Source organism: Anas platyrhynchos, chromosome 5, assembly GCF_047663525.1.
Source record: "Anas platyrhynchos isolate ZD024472 breed Pekin duck chromosome 5, IASCAAS_PekinDuck_T2T, whole genome shotgun sequence".
NCBI classification, from domain to species: Eukaryota; Metazoa; Chordata; class Aves; order Anseriformes; family Anatidae; genus Anas; species Anas platyrhynchos.
In genome coordinates, this window is record NC_092591.1 from 60,598,242 (window position 1) to 60,618,440 (window position 20,199).

At 42.4% G+C, this 20,199-nt stretch overlaps 1 protein-coding gene across 2 annotated transcripts in view; it reads left to right on the forward strand.

The window, feature by feature from the left end:
• Nucleotides 1-1,423: 1,423 nt before the first annotated feature.
• PIK3C2A (phosphatidylinositol-4-phosphate 3-kinase catalytic subunit type 2 alpha) overlaps nucleotides 1,424-20,199 on the forward strand; it is a 60,417-nt gene continuing 41,641 nt past the window's right edge. Inside the window, exons 1-5 of one of the 2 annotated variants that reach the window (XM_072039286.1) lie at nucleotides 1,424-1,508; nucleotides 4,873-5,150; nucleotides 9,877-9,938; nucleotides 10,829-11,290; nucleotides 11,677-11,728. The gene's annotated coding sequence lies outside the window, so the exon portion shown is untranslated. Of the gene's footprint in view, nucleotides 1,509-4,872; nucleotides 5,151-9,876; nucleotides 9,939-10,828; nucleotides 11,291-11,676; nucleotides 11,729-15,837; nucleotides 15,996-20,199 lie in introns of those variants that run through there. The other variant, XM_072039285.1, reaches the window with a different exon arrangement.

The window sequence follows — 20,199 nt, forward strand, 5'->3', positions numbered from 1 at the left end:
GTCTCCCTTGCCATTAACAGCAGAAAGTTTTACTGCTTCGGAGTAAAAGTGTGTAGAAAGGCTAACTTTTTAGCACTAGTTTCTGTTTCGGCCACAAAGTCAGATGGTAACTTCAAGGCTGTCCTGAGTAACTGTTGGTGCTGAGGATTTTTCTTCCCCACGCAGTTCTGTCCACCACAAGCAGCAGCAGTGACAGAAACTGTATTAAAACCATATCACTTCCCAACTGAACTGGGGAAAAAACACCTAGAAATGAAGGGCTGGGGTAATGCCTGTTCTCCGTGCCTTTCTGCCCGTGGTGGTGGTGTTATTGGGAAAGGCATGTTTAGCTAGCACAGCGTGTGGTTTCCTGTGACGTGTACAGGTACCTGCTAGCCACTGAGCTGCGGCTGCTGAAGTAATTCGCTCTGTTTCACAACAGCAGAGAGTTAAGAGACATAACCACAGGCCCGAAATGGCAATGAAGTAGTGATGGTAAATGTAAGAGTGTCATGGTTAAATGCCTAATTTATCTAGAATGGGGGGGGAGGTTTCTGTTAGCTTAGCGTATGGCCCATGCGTTTTCTTCCTGTGATAAACGTGTGCCTCGAATCTTTCCCAAGTTTGAACAAGTACAGTTCATGTTCTCAGTGATTAATACTACCCAGGTTTATTTATATGTGTGCACAGTTGGAAAGTCTGTGTCTAAATGTAGTTATTGGCTTAATTAGTTGATCAGTTATGGCCATATCCCGGCTTTCTGGATGCTTGCTCCGTTCCAGTTACGTATTTTGTTGGGTGTTGGCCCCTGCTGTAACAAGGCTAGACTTTCTCTCAACAAAATCACTTCCTTACATTCAGGCTGTGGTAGGAGGTTCTGACTAATGTGGGTGTAGAGGACTTATGGATTTACGGAGGAGTTCAGCAGGATTCCTAGGTGAAAATTCAGTGACCTTCAGGCTGTTAGTGGGACCTCACGGCTCTAAAAGGGTGCAATTACAGGGTTGCGGGTTTTTGTTTGTAATTGCTCATTCTGTCTTCTCGTCAGGGAGAAATATTTGCCTCCAAGTGTGCCAGATTTTCTGTTTTTAACGGATATGTAAGTTGTCTTACCCTAGTAGTTGATATATAGGTCTGATTTATTAATCCCCGTACAACTGAGGTGAATTTACTGGTGTAAGATACCTCTTTCTGCTGCAGAACTGCAGCAGCATTATATATTAATTTTGGCTACTACAAACCTAATGACATCTGGAGCAAAAGGCTTTGGATAGAGCTAGCCCAAAAGTTGCTAAAAGTTGCCCAGAAGCCCACATCATGGCAGCTGTTCTGCACAAAGCTTGAGATCTCAGCTCTCAGTAGGAAAAAAAGCAGAAAGCTTTTGAGGTTCTAGAAACAACAAGATCTTTCGTTTTTCTTCTTGCAGGTCCCGTGTTGTCGTAAATCCTGATGCTTGAAGTGGAGAAGGCGTCCATCATAGGTTTGACTTTTTCAGGATAGTTTTCACGCTCAGTTTGGCAAGGTGACAGGTACTTCAGCTTAGTTGTGCTGAGTATTTTTCTTCACACACCGTGGCTGTTTCACTTCAGGCTGGAACCTGCTTTAACTCAGGGGTGGAGGGGTTTAACTGTAGGGTGTCTCCTTGGTTTCCTGGGGCTGCCCCAATGCCCCCTCACACATCTGGCAGCACAACCACAGCCGTGGGCTGGGACGTGTGGCTGTCTTGTGACTGGGAGTGCCTGCAGTTTGGTCTCTTGGTGGGTCTGCTTCTGGTCATGTCCTGTGATTAACTGGAACAAAAAAACAGGTGGATTGTTCTGGTTAGCTATTAGATACCTCTTTGACCTGTTCTGGTGTTAGTTATAATTACATTACATATAACAAGAATGTATTTATTGCATTGCTTGAGGAAAATTTCATTACGCTAGTTAATTTAGAGAGGTAGAAATGAAATTTATCTTCTCACACTGACCAAAATGAAATAAAATTATAGAATAAAGAAGAGTTATCCTTATTACTGCTATTTATTTTGCAGTAGTAGGAACTCTGGGACCTCTTTCTATTACGTGCTGAACAGTTCAGACACAGAACAAGAAACCTGTGTCTGTGCAAGTTGTAAGTCCAAAGCTATCCTGTCATCTTCTGCCTGTACTTTCTTGTCCTATCTAGTTGGCCTTCTGCTGTAGATTTTGCTGAATGATGCGTTCATTGTGAGACTGATTATCTAAGGTTAAAAATGTTTCTGTGTATTCTCAGGGAAAAGAAAAACGAAATACTGTGAACTTAGGGTTGAAAAGTGTGAGGATAAAGAAATGCTTTCATAATATAAAATTTAACTTACTGAATTTTAATAAGATGGCTCCTCTAGAATAAAAATAATAATTTTTGATCTGATCAAAGAGGATTCTGTTGCAGTTGGATGTGTTTTATGGAGGTAAACATGCTTAACCAGATGCAGCTTTTAAATTCAACAACTCTTAAATTTAGCAGCCAAATAACTTAATCTGAAAACAGGAATATATAGGTTACAGTGCAGCAAAACATTCAAGCATTTGTTTAGATCTAGGACTGCTTTTTTTGTAAATATCTCTTTGTTTCTCCGAAACTTAAAACATATTTTTCAAAACAAGCAAGCCAGTGACTCAGGGCTTACAGTTAGAAATAGGGGGAGGAAGCCTTCTTGGGTAATTTTAGTTTTACATTGACAAAGACGGTTTTCTCTATGTAGAGGAAGCTTTACATGCATGTTTAACAAAATCTGGTAAAAATGCAGGGTATTCTAGAAACAAAGAAGGGAATGTGGTCAGAGAAACAGGTGCAATCTTGCCGCCTAAATATTTATAGCTGAGGCTAGAGCTATAATGTGTTCTCGAGGGAAGGACAGAGAGAGCTGAGGAAGATAGCTTAGTTTCAAAAAAAAGTTTCACTCTTTAAGGTGGAGGGAAAATCAAATGAATACTGCTACAGCGCATGAGGATAACTTGAGATTGCATCAACATGGGAATGTTGCAAAAAGACGAGGAATGATATCTTGTTTAAGAAGGAGGTAAGACCTCCTAGCTTGTAAAAGCTCAAATGGGGGAGGCTTGGAAATAACGTAAATTGTAAGAGAAACAAGAAATAAATGGCAGGGTACTGTGGTTGCAACACGTGTGTTGCTTACACCACTTTATGGGGTTCCCATTTCCATCAAGGGATAGACTAAAAAGTAGAAGAAAGGGTTTGTGGTAAAGCATGCATCTCATAACAGTTTCATGTTGAGCAAGAAGTACTATGGTAATAGTCTCATTAAATGTCTCATTAAAAGAAAATCTACTTCTTTATTCATGATACAGTCTTTATTTTATTTCCCAGGTAAATCAGCATTTTATTATGTATTTTTCAAGTCACCTGAGGTTTATATATTGCCTTTCTAGTCATAATGAATATGAGTAACACCTGAAAATCAGGAAAAAGCTGGCATTATTCCAGATATTTATAAGATTGTGGCAGTCATTTAAAAAAAAAAAAAAACAAAACTGTTCTTTAAAATTGTATCTACTTTTTTTCCTGTCATAATTACATGCTTTTAATTATTGTTGTTATTGCAGGAAACATCAGGGCTAAATAGAGGGCTTTATGCTCATGGTGTTTAGGTTTCTTGTTGTATTTACGTATTTTTAATAAACTTGAGATTAAGGGAGTGCAGTCAGTTGTAGTGTTTCCCAGGAACTTTTATCAGGCTGCTCTGCTTCAAAGTTATCATAGGCGATCCCAAAAAGGGTAGAAAATGATGTGAGAAAGCTTGCTGGTGAAAGGGAATTACTTGGTTATAAAACTGAAGGCTGACCTTTACTTCCAGAGCAGCAGAGGCTATCATGATACTCAGCTGGGTGACAAGCAGCAAATAATGCATCAGTAATGTAAATGATTTGCCTTGAGGAAAAGGTAGTCTTAATGGTTCATCCCAAACAGTAGGCTTCAGACCCTCTCTGCTGTTCCTCCAGTTGTGGATGCGTAAAAAGAAAGTTCTGTGAAAATATCAATGCTCAGCAGTGGCCAAAATAGGAAGTAGCAGAACGGATGGAACTGCTAGGAAAATGAGGGCACAAAATGCCACAAGGATTGGTATGGTACTGTGTAAAGCCCTTGTGTACCTGCATCTCAAAAAGGCCACCAGATAAACAGTGGGCTGGCAGGTTCAGCAGTGTGTGGTGAGCACGGCTGTCTGTGTTTTGCTGGCTTGGCGTGTTCCAAGCTGGCTCTTCTAGGAAATTATCCAACCTTATGGGCTGGGTTGCAAGTCAGAGTTAAAATATAAGCTTAACTGCTCCGTGGGGAGAGATGTGGTAGGATCTGGTGGATCCCAGAGTAAAGTTCAGCACACACTTGTCACTTCCCTGTGTGTTGTGCAAAGTACAGGTCTGCTCCTACGGGTGAAAAGCGCTGTTACCTTGCATCATGAGTTGTACAAGCCAAAGGTCTTCATTTCCTTTTAGGCTTTTCAATTAGCGGTGCTTAGTTCCCGATGAATTTAATTACAGGCAAAATAATTAGTGCTATTAGCAAAACTTAGTGTTGAAAATACAAAATGCATAGCTGATGAGTTACCAGCTCTGGTAAGAAAATCTCAAGAGGAGGGGGGGGCACTTCTCAGTGCAAGGAGGTGCAGCTGTGTCAGTAGGTGTGTGAGTACACCAGAGTGTGTGTGACAGCAGGACTAAGTGTGCATGAGCAAACAGCCACGTGGGAGGTGTGTGTGAGGGTAGAGTCATCAGTACGAGTGCGTACTTGTGAGTGTAAGCATGCACGAGTGTGAGCCAACATGCAGGTGGGTGTGTATTTTAATCATATTTTTCAGGAAGTTGAAGATTTAAGTGAGAAGTTATCACCTTTCCTTTTTGTGCTTTGCAGCCATGCTCGTGGAGAAGTAGTCGTCACTCCCCTGCATCCCCTGTGCATCCGCAGTCTGTTCTTTCCCCTGCTACCATTCCACGGGGAGTGTGTGGAGACTGAGCCTACTCATGAAACCATCACAGGAACATTTCTGGTTTGGAGACTGTTTCCCTGATCTTTCTCGACATTCCACAGTGTGAAGCAATCCCCCTTTTGTCCACGCTGCTTCTGGTTACGCTGGAGTGAAACATGCATATTTGTCAGCACTGCTCTACAGATGTCCACAGTATTTACAGGTTTGGAAGTCAGAAATAAAACAAGGGGATACATTGGTGTGCTCATCAAAACAATCAGACGGGAGGTGTGTGTTTCCTCACACTGGAAAAAATAGAATCATAGAATCATAGAATCATAGAATATCCTGAGTTGGAAGGGACCCTTAAGGATCATCAAGTCCAACTCTTGACACCGCACAGGTCTACCCAAAAGTTCAGACCATGTGACTAAGTACACAGTCCAATCTCTTCTTAAATTCAGTCAGGCTCGGTGCAGTGACCACTTCCCTGGGGAGCCTGTTCCAGTGTGCAGGAATGGTATTTAGCAAAAAGCATTACTGGTGTCTTTGTTGGACCCCTATATTATCCTGTTCCTGAAAAACTTGCTGAGGAAATGTGAATGTTACAATAAGGGGAGGATATGGCTTGTTCCATCCTGCATTGGTTTGGACCCTGGCCATCAGGAAACATTTTGTCTACATCAGAGATGAAACACTTACTCTTTAGTAGTAGCCTGAGCAAGAGGTGCAAATACTCTGGAGCAAAGGCACTTTATTACAGAAGAGGAAACCATCCCAACTCTTCCTTTCTTTGAAGCTTTAAAAGGGGACATCTGCAAGAGGTGTCAGAGGGAACTTGCATGTTTTGTATTGACCTGTATAAACCCTAGCTAAACATGCAATAGTTTAGAAGTAGTTTCATGCTTTCTGTCACAGGTTGCACTTTATCAACCACAGTTCTTTATTCTTTGTCTTTTTTAATACTGCACTGCAAATATCTTTCCTTACCTCAAAAGCAAAGAAATGTCACAAAAATCAGACTGGGTAAGAACATCTGAAAGAGTGTTGCCTGTAATTTGCTTGTCTCTGCCAAGGTGGGTGTTTAGAAAATGAAAATGCAGACTTGTACCTACTGCAGAGGAATAGACATAAATCATAATTCAAGACTGTTCTAATGAAGTGAGCTGTCCTGGAGCAGGCCAGTTGCATAGCTTGAGCTTTATTTCAACAGACAATCTGTACAGACACTTGCTTTGATATCTAGCTGTTAATTTTATTGGATATCAGCTTTGGATGGGAAGTTGTAGTCGACCTAAACGGTCTGTTTATTGAGATGCAAGAAATGTTGGGAGCAAGCACCATGCTGGAAACGAAAACCAGAAGCTTTCATTCTGAAATGGTTGGTACAGCTTGAAAGTGCAAAAACTGCACCGTGACCCAATGCCTTTGTGCTTCCTAGACTCGCTTAGCTGCAAGCTGCTTACCTTTCTGGTGTTTATGCTGGAATAAGAGGTACCTAATGCCATGTACCTCTGTGGGACTTGCTGCAGCTGCTGGAAATGTTTACAGAAAGGTGCAGGTGGGAGGGTTTGTCAGACAGGCTGACCTGCAAAAATAGATCAGGACAGCAACACTTCTGGGCTTTATTTCACTTTCTCTTATTTCTCCTGACATAACTTTCCCAGCATTGCCCTTCCAAATTCAAATGTTCCCCCAACAAAAATGTAAAACACAACGTAGGAGATGTAAGAGCTTCTGTCAGCGTGTCTGAACGCTCCCCGCAGTTGTTCCTTGTCTCACAACGCCGCGGTTAGATAATGCCCATTTGGCAGGCTGGTGAGCCGAAGCCAAGGCAAACTGGTTTGCCTAAGCAAACCCTGTCTGTTGTAACCGTGTTATCAAACTCTTTCAACAAGCCTGCTACTGCAAGGGTACAGCTTCATCTAGGAAATGGTTCAGGTTCAGTTGTCTCATTAGCAGAGGATGACAAGCCTTAAACAGCAACAATTCATTTTCTTCTGTTCTTCTCTAGCTTGTCTGAGCCTTCCCTCAAAACTTTTCGTGCAAAGGGACATGTGCAGCCCCTGCCAGTCCCCCCCGAGAGACATCCTTCCCCCGGCTACAGCAAAGGACGTGGGTGCCATATATTGAGTGAAATTGCTGTCCTTGCAGAGATAGAAACACATATTGCTGCTTATATCCTCCTCATGGCAATAGTATTTCCTGAGGCTTTAAGGAGCTTTACCAATTGAAGTGACCGGATAAAGGTGTTGGATTTATTTATTTATTTTTAAGATACTCGAATACAGCCTTCAGGCCTCATTGTAGCATCCTAAGGCAAAACTACTTAAATTAATGACTCTGGTCATAGGGTTCCTCACAGGACCCAAGTTCTAGGCAAGAACTGATGTTTTCCATGCATCAAAATGTTTTGACTTCTGTGTCGCTACGGGTTAGTAGTAACTGCCATCAGATTATTTAATTGTTTGAGGGTTTGCAAAGCCAGTAGAGATACTGGCACCAGATTTTTGCAAATCCTCTTTCACAGCAATAGCCTAAAGCTTTTATTCCTAGTGCTTAATGATTACAGGGCAGCGTACAGCTTAAGCATGGGTTTCATAAAATAAAAAAGCTTTCAATATAAGCTCCACCTCTGTCATTGCATCTGTCTGCCTTTTGCCATTAGGCAGGCACGGGGTTTGTCTGTCAAGCCCTTTATTTGCAAAGGTGCAAGCCATGCTCTAGCAGTGCTCTCAGGTTTCCATGTGTGGGCCATTCTGTGTGCACTTCATTGAGAGCATTCGTTCTCTATTAACGAATTAATGGTTCCCAATGAGTTGCAGAGTTTTCATTGTTACAAAAGTGCATTTTGGCCCTTACTGACTTGGCCCAGGTCACTGGCTGCAATGTGAAGTGGTGAAATAACTGCGTGCTTGTGTAAGGAGGGGGAAAAAAGGAAAAGAAATACCACAGTGGAAAAATGGGTTTGGTGATTATGCTCAGAAAGGATACTGCCTTCTTAAAAGTAGGGCATTTGAAATGAGATTCAAAGGTGATGAGGATTTCTGAAGTTATTTAGGGCTCAGGGGGAGTTTCTGGAAGAGCTGGTGGGAAGTGGGATGCCCGTGCTCTGGTCTCAGCCACATGCTACCTACCGTGTGGGGTGCTTGTCAGAGGCTGGTTGAACTCTAGGGTTTGCTGCAAATCGCCTGTATGGAGGCGTGGGATGAAGCCTTGTCAAACTGCATTACGATACGTGCTGTTACAGAAGCAGCTTCAGCTTTTTGCTTTATGGTTCTTTATTTTTTTCCTATGAATCCAAGGTGATAATAACTTCTGAGACCGCATGTAACTGATTCCAGACTTTCAGGGAATGTTTTAGTTATCTGTGAGATCAACCCTGTTAATTTTGGTGCAAAGAGAAAGTGAGTAAAGCTTAATTTCCATTAAAATCAGATTAAAGAAGAATTCTTTAAATGCTTTCGGCTAAAGCCCTCTGCAGCTGTCAGGCTACATTGCCATTTTCCTTTGAAAGCTGTGTGGTGACTGCAGAATTTATGAATCTGGTATTTAAATTTTTTTTCTAAGTTATACAGTTGAGACCAGGATTAGGCCTGACTATTCCAAAATCTGGAATTTGTGATAGCAATAATTTTAGGAAAGGGAAAAAAAAAATCTTGGCCTTTTAGTGAACGCTGTAAGAACTTACTGAATGCATACTCAAAGACATCCAAATAATTCTCTAAAAGCCTTGGAAGATGATAGCTGTTGTTTCCTGTATTTGTGAGGTGAAAAAAGTCCACTTCTGTCTTTTGAAGAAGCTACTAAAGTCTCTTAACCAAAGACAGAGATCAGTGATGATCAGTATTGCATGTTCTTTGCTGCTTTAGGAAGTGTAGTAGTCAGGAACTACATTTATAATACTTGATTGCATGGCTGGCCATTTTATAAGACTAGAGTATTAATCTTTATGCAGGTTTTGAATCTCAGGATATATTTTTTAAAGAAAAAAATACTTTTCTCACTTGCACCTTGCAGAATTTAAAAGACTTTTAATATCAGATAGGAGATAGGCATTTTACTTCAAAATCTAATGACCAAGAATTATTGTCAGATTTGTTTCTAATTATGTGAGACTAGGAAGGACAGGATGACCTTGGTACCAGAGTACGAACAAATAGCTGGAGGAGCTACCTTTTCATTAGTTTGGTATTTAAATAAGTAGTTTCCCACAGGTCAAAGATTCAGCTAGGTACCTCTGGGGGTTGCCAAAATGTTGCAGGTGGAATCAACCATCGATTTCAGTTGAACAAAGCAAAGATAATTTTGTTCTTAGGCTCTGCTTTAAATGAAAGCAGAGAAAAATATCAAATACAAAAATATTATATACAAAATTAAGATCAGGCTTAATGCTACTGTGATGTGATTCCTGACTTGGGTGAGGAATTTCTGCTCTTCCAAAGGGCTATGCACTATGCTAATGGAAGTAGTATTTATATATCTTTTTTTCCCTGAAATGTTTGGGATTTAGTTAAAATACGTAGCGAAAATTTTTTCCACTTTATAGTGGAAAACTTCTTTTTTTATTATTTTTCCACTTTCCAAGCTTTAGAAAGCTTTAAGGAGTCACTAGACCACCCTGTACTTTCACCACACACAAGCATAAACTTAAATACTTGCTGCACTGTGTCACAGGTAGTGTGTCACAGGCAGAATTAGCCTTTGACACTCCACTGAAGTGCCAGGCTTTCACCCGTACGGTCTTCTGTATCTTTCAGCTACCCTACAGTGAGTTTCTCAAGCAAAGGCCTACTATTTCTTAATATTACATTTATAGTTAGAAAAAAAGTAATTTTCTTAATGTTGATACTCCGTTTGCAAATGCTTCAACACTGCTTGAGCGATGCTTTTAATTAGGGTGAGTGCTGTAATTCTTTATCACCTGATGTGTCACTGCTTCATTGCAGAGGAATGACTGTGGATCCTGAGAAGCTTTGCTGACCAGGCGATTCCTCTGACACCTTGGAAGGTAAGCGGTGTTCGTGATATATTCTGCATACACATTCTTGGGTGCATAAACCTGGCTCTGACAGAATTGCAGGTAGATTTGGTAGGATTCCTCTGGTGGGTGAGGAGTATCCGTGAAGACAGGGTTTGTAACGAGGCCAGGACTGCGTGGCGTGCTGATGAGTACTCCTCCCTGAAGCTTCCCAGGAGGTGTGTATGTGAACACACGCTACTTCTCTCCTCCCACACACACATGAACTCTATCTCCAGTTGTTCAGGTGCATTGCAACATGTATTAATGACGTTAGCTTCTTTTTGTTGGGTGCTGACTGCTGCTGTCTTACCTGAAAAGTCTTCCACTGACCTCGGAGATCGCTTTTATTAAAACAATATTCAGTTTTGTCCTCCAGATGTAAAATAATAAAGTAAATAATAAAATAACAAAGTAAATTGTGAAATAACAAAGTAAATAAGAAATGCAAGCAGTAAGTCCCTTCGAATAATGTGCCAGTACTCTGCTCTTCCATCACTGTCGTTCCTAAGCCTGAGATTTACCAACTAAAGCATCTTGGCAAGGATTTCAAGCATTTTAAATCGATTCTGCTGCTTCCAGAGCATCCATTAGTTAAAATCTTGAATTTGAATCGTTGACCCTTAACCTGATAACCAGTTTTTCTAATGTCCTCCAGGAAACACATTGTGTGCTTAACTTCCCTTGTGGAAACTACAAAAAAAAAAAAATGTGTACCAGAATACAAGGATTAAGGGCCAAGCCATGATAGAATTAGACTTGCACAGGGGCATGAAAACTGCCCCACTGAATGCATTTGGTTTGAGCATTGCTTCTCAGCATTGTGTACTGTGTGATTATGAACAAACGTATGACATAAGAAATTGTTCCTTTTTCTTCAGGGTAGAGTATCTCCATTGACTTGCAACGCTTGGAGACCTGAGAAGTCACGTTGCTGATGAACCCGGGGTTACTACGAGACTACAGGAAGCCTCAGGCGGTTAGCTCATGCTGGAAAGGAATATCAGATTGTGCTGGTGAGGGCTGGGATTGTCCACAGGGCTGCAGGGTTTGGGGCAGCTGGGAGAAGTCCCTGTAGCCTTTTTCTCAACAACCTGATAAAGATCGCTGTGGAAGTCTCATACTGTATAGGATTGCTATGGCTGTTTCTGGTTTTGTTTTCTTTTAATCCTTCAGTAAAGGGCAATTCCGGTGAGCAGTCAATATGAAGATTTATCATCCTCTGTCTTCAGATGTCTGATTAAGCATGACTTGCTGTGATTGGGATTTCAAGCACCTACTTTGCCAGAAGTCTTCCCAATTACCTCAATTACCTTTACCCAAGGAATGATTGCTATTTCCAGGTACGCATCCTGTTGTCCACAGTTTCTCCCTCGGGTTTTTCTGGCATCGTTCTTACATTAATTGCCCTTACCAATGCATACTGTAGGCTATAAACTATCCCGTGGTGCCTCCCGATCATGTTGCAGCACTGACACACCTTCTGCTTGTGTTTTCTAACTTTTCCGCTTCCACTCCATTTGAGTGGAAGCTTCTTTTTATTTAAAGCCTTCAAATGACAAAAATCGTGCATGTCTTCAGTTGAGCACAGTCATTCCTATCCAAAACCATTTCATACAATTTCCTCTCTATGCAAGCAATCTATAAAAAGTTATGCGGAAAAGAAAAATTATCACAATATTTACAGTAAAACCAGTAGTAAAATATATTCAATTGTTTATGTTCTTAGGTTTCCTGGTCCAACAGCTCTTCTAGACATAATTTGCTTGAAGAAAATTGGGGTAAATATAAGAAATTTTTTATGAATTTCAAATGTGTGCCCTGTCATGCTATGCCATAACATGTTATTTAAATTGTGCAGGGAATACCTAATTCTCTGTGCCAAGATCTGTAATAGTGTTTTGGCTTTTAGTGCCTAAATTCTCGCTTTCTGAAACAGGACCTGGGTCCTAAGAAATTAACCGAAGATTTTACTTGCACTTGTACCTACTAGTGTTTTTTCTTTTTTTGTTGTTGGTTTTGGTTGTTGGCTTTTTTTTTTTTTTCTCTTTTGGTTTGCAAAGGGGAACTTTCTTATGTTTGAGCTTAAATGTAACTCATACGTAGCTGAAACTATTGTGTAGATTTTAAGAGCTATATATAAACCTCACCCAGTGAAAACACATGATCTATTGCATAACAGTGAAACAATAAAAACAACCATGGCCCATTTATCGTTTTCATTCATTACCAACACTGATATCCCATTTTTTCCTGAAAGAACTTCACAATGAATTATTAATAACAACATACTACTGAATAAACATCTGTAGATGTAAGCAGTTGGTATTTAAGCTTGAATAAACAGAGCAAGCAAAATGAGTATTAATAACAAAATTCAAAATTAACAAGAAAAGGCATTGTGAGACTAATAGAGGAAGTTGTAGTGAAAATTCAACTCGGCATGTTTTTGAGGAAATAAGACTTGTTTTGGAGTAAAAAAGAACCTGTCTCCCTCTGCTGGTTTTAGGGGGAAAAAAATGTGTAAAACAGAACAAAACAAAACAAAGAAGACAACAAAGATAAAACTAGCTAAAACTTTGATGCAAATTACCAAAACAACTTAAAACTGTTGCTTTTAAGTAAGGAATAGTCACCTCGAGAACATTAGATCTGTCTTGGTTACTGAAGACTGGTAGATTTGTGTAGCAGTCACTCTCTCAAACCTAATGGATTCTAAGTATATTTTAAAATTATAATTTAAGATTAATTTAAACTGTTTAGCTCCTAAGTCAAACATCACTGAATGCTATAGCTTTCCTGAAAAGCAGCCTAACATTGGAGTCATAAACATAGATGAATAACTTTCAATTCCTGCATAGTCTTAGTGTGTATCACAGTTAAGCTTTTTTCTTTCAAACTTGAGTTCCTAAGCTGCTCCATACGTGTAAGTCACAGGCCATAAGGCCTTTGAGGGCCACATTCCCAAGAACAGGTAGAGCCCCAAGCACAGCTTGCCAGCTATAACTGCACGGGGCTTCCTTGAATTGCACAAGCCCTGTGATGTTGAGGCTGGCAGCTTTGGGATGGGTGCTGGGCACCAGCCCCAAATGCATCTGTGGGGTCCCACACTGCTCCAGCAGGCAGCAAGGAGCCCTGATGGAGTGAATTTCATGTTGCAGTCCCCACCCTGATGAACAAATGTTTGGGAATTTCCTTGGAATACATGTTTGGGGATTTCCTGCACAAAGTAAGCACCATATTCTGATACTTGTCACCGCGTTTGCAAAGAGGTTTTCGTCCTTGGCATAATGTGCTCCATCTTCCTATTTTCAGAGGAAACATATTTGTCCTGCTAAAATCCCCGTGCTCTTACTAGCAATGTCTCATTCACAAAAAGGATGCTCTAACAATAGGCATCAAGTTTATTGCTTCCAATTAGTACAGGGCGAGTGGCAATTCCAGTAGTTAAATTAAGGCATTCATCTGTTAAATTTGGAAGGCTTACATAAAATGTGTTTCAGGCTGAGAGGAAAATTAAGGCATTTTTTCTTCTAAAAGTTTTTATTTGTATTTTTAACTTCCAGATGTTACCTTCACCAAAACACTTTTTTGTTGTTGCTTTTGGTTGGGTATAGCTGTGCTTTTAATCTGGGTCTACATCAAGCTTTCTTGTACCCTAAGTATTGTTTTAAAAGGCATCTGCCAGCTGCAGTTTATCAGATTGCCAGTTAATCCCAGTATTAGTATGGTTATTTACACAGGGTGATTTGTTTTTCTGCATGTGTTACGTTGGAATTATTTTGTGAAGTTTGAGTATTAGCGCTACTGAGCACAGCACTTTGTCCAAACATTTAAACAAATTCTCTCATGTTTCTTCTGCCTCTAATTTACAATTTAAATGTCAGTAAAAACACTACTCCATAAAATTATATGGATTTCTTAGTGCTCGTCCATCTTCAATACACTTTTTTTTTTTTTTTTTTTTTTTTTTTTTTCCACGAGATGTATTTCTACAAGGTGTTTCCTGAGAACTCCTGGGGCAGCTGCGATGCTTGGTGGCTGTCCCGGCCACCACAGAGAGTAAGGAGGCAGCGAGGCTGCTGAGACACGCACCTCGCGCGCTGCTCTGACAGCAACACGTCAGTGACTTCCTGTGTAAGTCATACTTGGGAGCTGGCGTCATGTTTTCATGCGGTAATGTGTAACTTGTAATTACCCGTTCGTAAGGCAGTCTGCAGGCTATGTCATTGTTCCCTGTATTGACTCCACTGGAGTCAGCGCCATTCTGCTCCGAAGCTGGGCTTTGATGCCGAGCAGTTCTCTCTTGAAGCAGAACCATTTTGGCTCCCCATTAGTAAAGGCTTGTTGGCATTGGGTATAGAGATGCTGTTTCCAAAAGCTGGGTGGTACTGCTTCTAGCCCATACCTGATAATTGGTGTACGTTTAATGAGAATGTCACTGAGAAACTATGAAAGCACAGGCAAGAATATTGGTGTTGCAGTTGCTCTTCAGTGCAAGGGGTGAAAGCTAAGGAAGGAATAGCATATTCAGTTTGAATTTAGTGTGATAAAAGGAAATTGGTGCCTGTTTAACATGAAGTACCTTAAGAATATTTTGCAAGAATGACATCACTAAAAAGGGTGGGCTTAAATTATTAAAATCCATGCTAAATAGCAGGAAAAATTCCTGGCAAGAAGGAAATAATTTCTAAGGGAAAGTCCCAGAAGGTTCTAGTTATCATGGGACTTGTAGGCAAGCATGAAAATGGCCTTCTACGGTTGTGCATTAATCAGCAGAATGAACCAAATCAGCTTTCCTTTCTCAGCTTCTGGTTCACATTTGACCCACTTGTGCTGTCACACATTGACCAATATTATGGTGGTGGTTGGTCAACCAAACAGTCATGGCCTCGTTGGAATTTGGGGGGATGATAGCTGCCTTTTATTCAAGCCAAGCAGATTAACACGCCGTTGTTTAGTGATGGGTGAAATATAGAAAAATGGTTGTCCCAGGACTAAACCCCGTGGCCAGTGACTAGGAGGTGAAATCCAGGGTGGTTTCCTTTTTGGAGAAGAAAGCAGCAAACACACCACAGGTTCTGCTTTGTACCAGGACGTGCTGGCCCATCTGTAAGAAAGGCACTCATGCCCTAAAAAGTGACCTTCTAAATGTCATTTATTAGAGCCAACACTACACAGAAAGGGCAGATAGCATAATCTCACCTCCCTTTCGAAGGTGGAAAACCTCATTTGTGCAGCAGGATGAGCCCATGTGCAGCGTGCTATGCAGACCCTCCTCATAGGAAAGGGTTTCCCATGTCAGTCTTTATAGGATTTTCTTACAAGAAAGCAACTTTTCAAGGACAGACTGCTGCCTAGCAGGAAATCTGCACCTTTGGGAGCCAAGCAGATGTCTCCTGTTGGTGGTTTGGTGTTCGCAAAGCGGGATTTTGTGCTCATTGATAGCAAATAGCGGTCTGCTGTTAGAAAGCGTCGGTTTCTTTTCTGAAGAACCGACAGCCTGAAACTTCCTCGATGGCTTAAATGGCAGTAAGAACTTCGTTAATCTGCCTAATTAAAGATTCACGGTATGATGCTCCTACAGGAACATCCTTTGAGTTAACACTTCCCAGTGCTGGCCTCGCAAGGGCTTTGCTGGTGCCCGGTCAGGATTTCCCCTACAGAAGATGCTTGGATTTGGAAGCGACAGGGTTTAACTATAATCGCGTGGAAAATGGCAGTCGGGGACGTGCTTGGGACTCGGCCTCATCAATTCCTTTTCGGCTGCAGCTTCTGCTTTAGGCGCTGTTTGGCACCGTCTGGGGCTCGTCCCCACAGGGGACGAAATGGCGGGGGGGGGGAGGGAGGGAGGCGGCCCGGATGTGAGCGCATGGCGGGCGGGAGGGAAGGAGGGAGGAGCGGGGAATGGGGAGGGCCGCAGGGGAGGCAGGCAGGGAGCCGAGCAGGGAGGGAAGGAGCGGAGGAAGGAGCGGAGGGCGGCTGCGAGCCCGGCGGCGGGCGGCAGGAAGCGGAATGGCCGCGGCCGCGGGGCGGCGGCGCTGCGAGGTAGGCGCCGCGTGTGGGGACGGGGCCCCGCGGGGGTCGCGGCTCCCACACCCTCGGCCTCCGGGGAAGCTCCGGGACCCCTCCGGGAACCCTCCGGGGAGCCTCCGGGGGAGGTGAAGGCAACGCCGCGGTGCCTCAGGGGGCTGCCGGGGGGGAGTCCCCCGCCTTCAGCCAAAAAGCCGAGGGAGACTCGGGCAAATCTGCTGAGAATATGTGGAAGGTGGGAGGGAGCTGTGGAGAGGGTAAAGCCAAGGGGAGAAGGCGAATAAAGCCTTTGGAGGCAAGTGGCCTTGTGTTGAGAAGTCCATAAAGTGACCACAGCCTGTGCCTCCGCGGTGCTGCGCGCCCCTCGGTGATCTTTCACCTGAAGGTGGCTGTTGGTCTAAAAAAATACACATCCAAAGTCTCAAAAAGACTCGAAAACTTTCTTTCTTCCTGCTTGTTTATGTAAGTAAACTCCTCCTGCTTGATCATGGTTGTAGTAATCCCGCTTTGAAGACTTGAAGTTCCTCTTTCCTTGGGGAGCGTTGCTTGAGGCCAGCCAGGCTCCTCAGGACAGATGCATGAGTACGCGTTGGTGACCCCGATGCTCTTATTTATTTGTCCCTGCTGTGTAGCTGGAGAGACTTGAATTAAAACTTTGCTGACAAACATGAAAATGCTGAGATGGTGTTTTCTTGTTGCTGGTTTGTTTTGGTGTTGTTGGACCAAACCAGGCTAGAATAGGACTAGCTAGAAAAAACTAATCCCATGGAGAGCTTGAATTTGAGCAGAGCAGGGTTGCACATTGTGTGTTTTAAAAGTCTTGATCAATGGGAAGGGCGTCCTGTGGAAGCTTTAAGAAAGGAAAATGAAGTAGCATTGATTGGTAGGGCACTGTGAGGATAACATGAGTAAAATTCGTAACACAGCGTGTGTTTGGAGGTCAGCCTTGATGATGTTAAGATAGAGCTCTTTCACTTTTATTTTCAAGCATTGCATCTCAGTGTCTGCAGTTAGTGTAGAAATAACCGCGGGGTGGATTTGTTTATTTTTAGAGTAATGCAACCAATTGAAAAATGAATGAGAGCGGTACAAACGTAAATCGCTTGCTTCACAGCAACATAACTGTAAAAATGTTCCTGTGATGGGGATGTGACGTGTAATTACTTACCAGAAGCAGAGTTCAGTTTTTATCGGCCATGGTCAGTAACATCAGTCATCTCCCGGAGCATTCATCCAGCCCTTTGTGCATGGAGAGGCTGCTGGGGTGTCGGTTTCTGCAGAAGAATGCAGAAGCTGTTTCCAGACTGGGCAAGTAAGTGAAGGAGGAAATGTTTTTAAGCACGCCAGTAATGGTGAACCTCATTTATTCTATAAGTGATTTTGAATAAAATGCTTTCCTCAAAGGTCACATTAAAAAAAAAAAAAAAAAAAAAAGTTATGAGAAGTGCTGCTTTGATCTCTACTTTTCAGTAGAAATGCAGTCTGCAGTTGTTTAGAGTAAATTCGGTTTGTTCCAAGTGGTGGTCACTCAGGAATGCTTTCATTCAGAAATTGAAGGAGAGAGAGAGATGCCTGCGCATATTGTGTACCTCCTAGTTTTTAGGTGCTTGGTGTTAAAATTCTGACACCCCTTTTGTCGATCCATTTAAAAAAATTAAAAATGGGACACTCAGGTGGTGTTGAGACTGTCGCTTGTTCTGATCTACAGGTTGGTTAGCACAGGATAACCTGGAAGAAACAACTTAGTCTGCACAGAGGTTGCAGCTGGTAGGTCTCAGTGCTGCTGGTGATGTTAGGAGTTGTCAAAGATGCATCAAGAACAGGTTGGTGATAGCTGATCTGCTCTCCTGCTCAGGTTGATGACAGTGTTGAGTTACAAGGTAGGTGGTCCGAGCCCGACATGCAGTTGGACAAATTCCTGGAGGAAGAACCCATCACGGTTGTTAAATATTAGACAAGTTAACTGAGGAATTCCTTCAGCAGACTATTAGTGGAGTCTGGAGGAGGATTTTGAGGAAACGTCATTGCTTGCTTGTCCTGGTTTAACTTTTTTTCACCTATGCCCTTCTGAAACCACCCACAGACAGGTTAAGAACGAGATGAACCTGTGGCCTGACCCAGTATAGCCGTCCTGTTACTTTTCTACTAGTGCGCTGTAGTGGATTTTGTTTATTTTTTAAAAAGCTCTTTGCTTCAAATAATCTCATAAGCATTTTAATATGTAAAGCTAAGAGGTCCATGTAAACAGTGCATTTGTTTTGTCAGTAATTAACAAGTGTTTAATACTTCCATGCATACCAGGTTGGTGACTGAGAAGCATCTGCTGGTTGTAACTGAAACTGTGCAAGTTTCCTGCCCAAGGGGAGACTTGTCTGCTGGAGCAAGTGGTAGAAATAATTCGGCTACTGCAGCAGAATTGCATTTGTTAGGCCAGCAGGTTGGTGCTAATACAGTGATGCAGAGGTAAGCCTAGGACAGAGCTGCGGTGACATGGGTTTCTCTCCATATTTTGTTAATGGTTTTGGTATGTTAAAGGAATATCCTGTGCACTGATGCAGAGCCAGTGAACAGAATAACAGGATAGGAACTTTGCAGGGGAGTTTTCTCCCTAAATAATAGCTACTGAACTCCGCATCGTGAACTTCCTGCATTTTGCTGCGTTTTTTCTGTTTTGTGAAAGTAGGAGGATATTTGGAGGGCTGACTTCAGGCATATAAATTAAGAAACTTTTTTTTTTTTTTTTTAACTCTGTGTTGTAAAGCTGTACGTGGCTCTATGGTGTTTGGGTATCTTTTTTCAAGTAATTGGATGGCACAAACATTTCTTTCCTCTTTTACCCTGTCCTTCCCACCCCTAGAGACTTTGTATATTTTTGGTGGAAGAGGATATTTGGCTTCTTCAAACCACTGCTACGAGGGTTAGTGGAAGTGCTTCTACAGGTGGATGCTGGGGATGGTTTGTCGTGCCCCACTGTGAGCAGGCCTGTGCTTTATGAATAACTTAAACTTTGTGCTGTTGCTGTCTGGGTAGAGCCTGAGCACTCTTCTCATAACTGACCCTATTTTGAGCAGGAGGTTGAGGTAGGGACCATCTGAGGCCCTCTGCAATCCGAATTGCTCTATGCTGCTTTGAAAGTGATGCTTTGAAGTAAAATTACTTTGCAAATCGTGGATTACTGGGCGAATTATTCAGGTGGGGAATCCAAGTATTTGGGGCGCTGGCATTGCTTAAAAGGAAGCTATACCTTAAACCAGCAGCTCATGCTGACTCTGTGTGGAGTATTTTGCATCATGTGTGGGTTTTCAGGTGTGCTTTGAAAAGAGAGACATGGAAAAGCGTGTGAAAAATATGGGTGAACTGGAGAAAAAAGTGCAACTTGGTTGAAAAGCAGAAGAGTCAGTAAAAAGTTTTTAAAAACAAACTTCTGAAATAAGCAGAGGGGGTGGGTATGAAAGCATTATTCTGCAAGGAGCAACATTGCAACAGAACCAAAATTCTTAGCCTTTGTCAAACAATGCTGGTAATAGGCTTGGCTGTGAGGGATGGAAAAAATCTTGGCCAAGTGCATCGGAGTGAAATCGCCTGGGATGCCATCGGTTTCATTACTGCTTTTTCTGGTATCTGCATTCAGCAAATGCTGTGCAGCAGGAGCGGGATTGCAGGTGTGGTGGCAGGGAGCTGGGAACGAAACAGGGCAAAATACGGAGATGCAGGAGGTGGTTCTACAGCCAGTGAAAGCAACGTCGTGTTTCTTGTTGATTTGTGCCTTCAGCTGGCTGGCTTTAAGGGCATCTCGAGGTGATTTGAGTATTTATAAAGATTCTTCTGGTGATAAATCTTCCATGTCCCGTATCATGAGCTCACGCTGCTGTTGTCTCCAGCCGCAGCACCCACTGTTGGCTGTGTTGGGTGGCACGTTTTTATGCAACTTATGCACAATAATTTAATTCTCTTTAAGACCTGTGACTCTTTAACAGACAGCTGAAATGGTTATTGGGTTCAGAACTTGAAGGGAGGAGTGTGACAGCACAGACATTTACGAGAAGCTGGCAGATGTGCTGGACCCAGTCTGCAGGTACCTACTGGTGGAGTGGGTTGCAGCGGCTGAGGGTGCGGGCCACTGGTTTGAGAAGGGGAAGAAAAACTTTGTGGCAGCAGAAAACCCGTGCAGGTAGCTACAGCTGCCTGAAATGTGCTGAAATTTGGCTGGACCACTGTG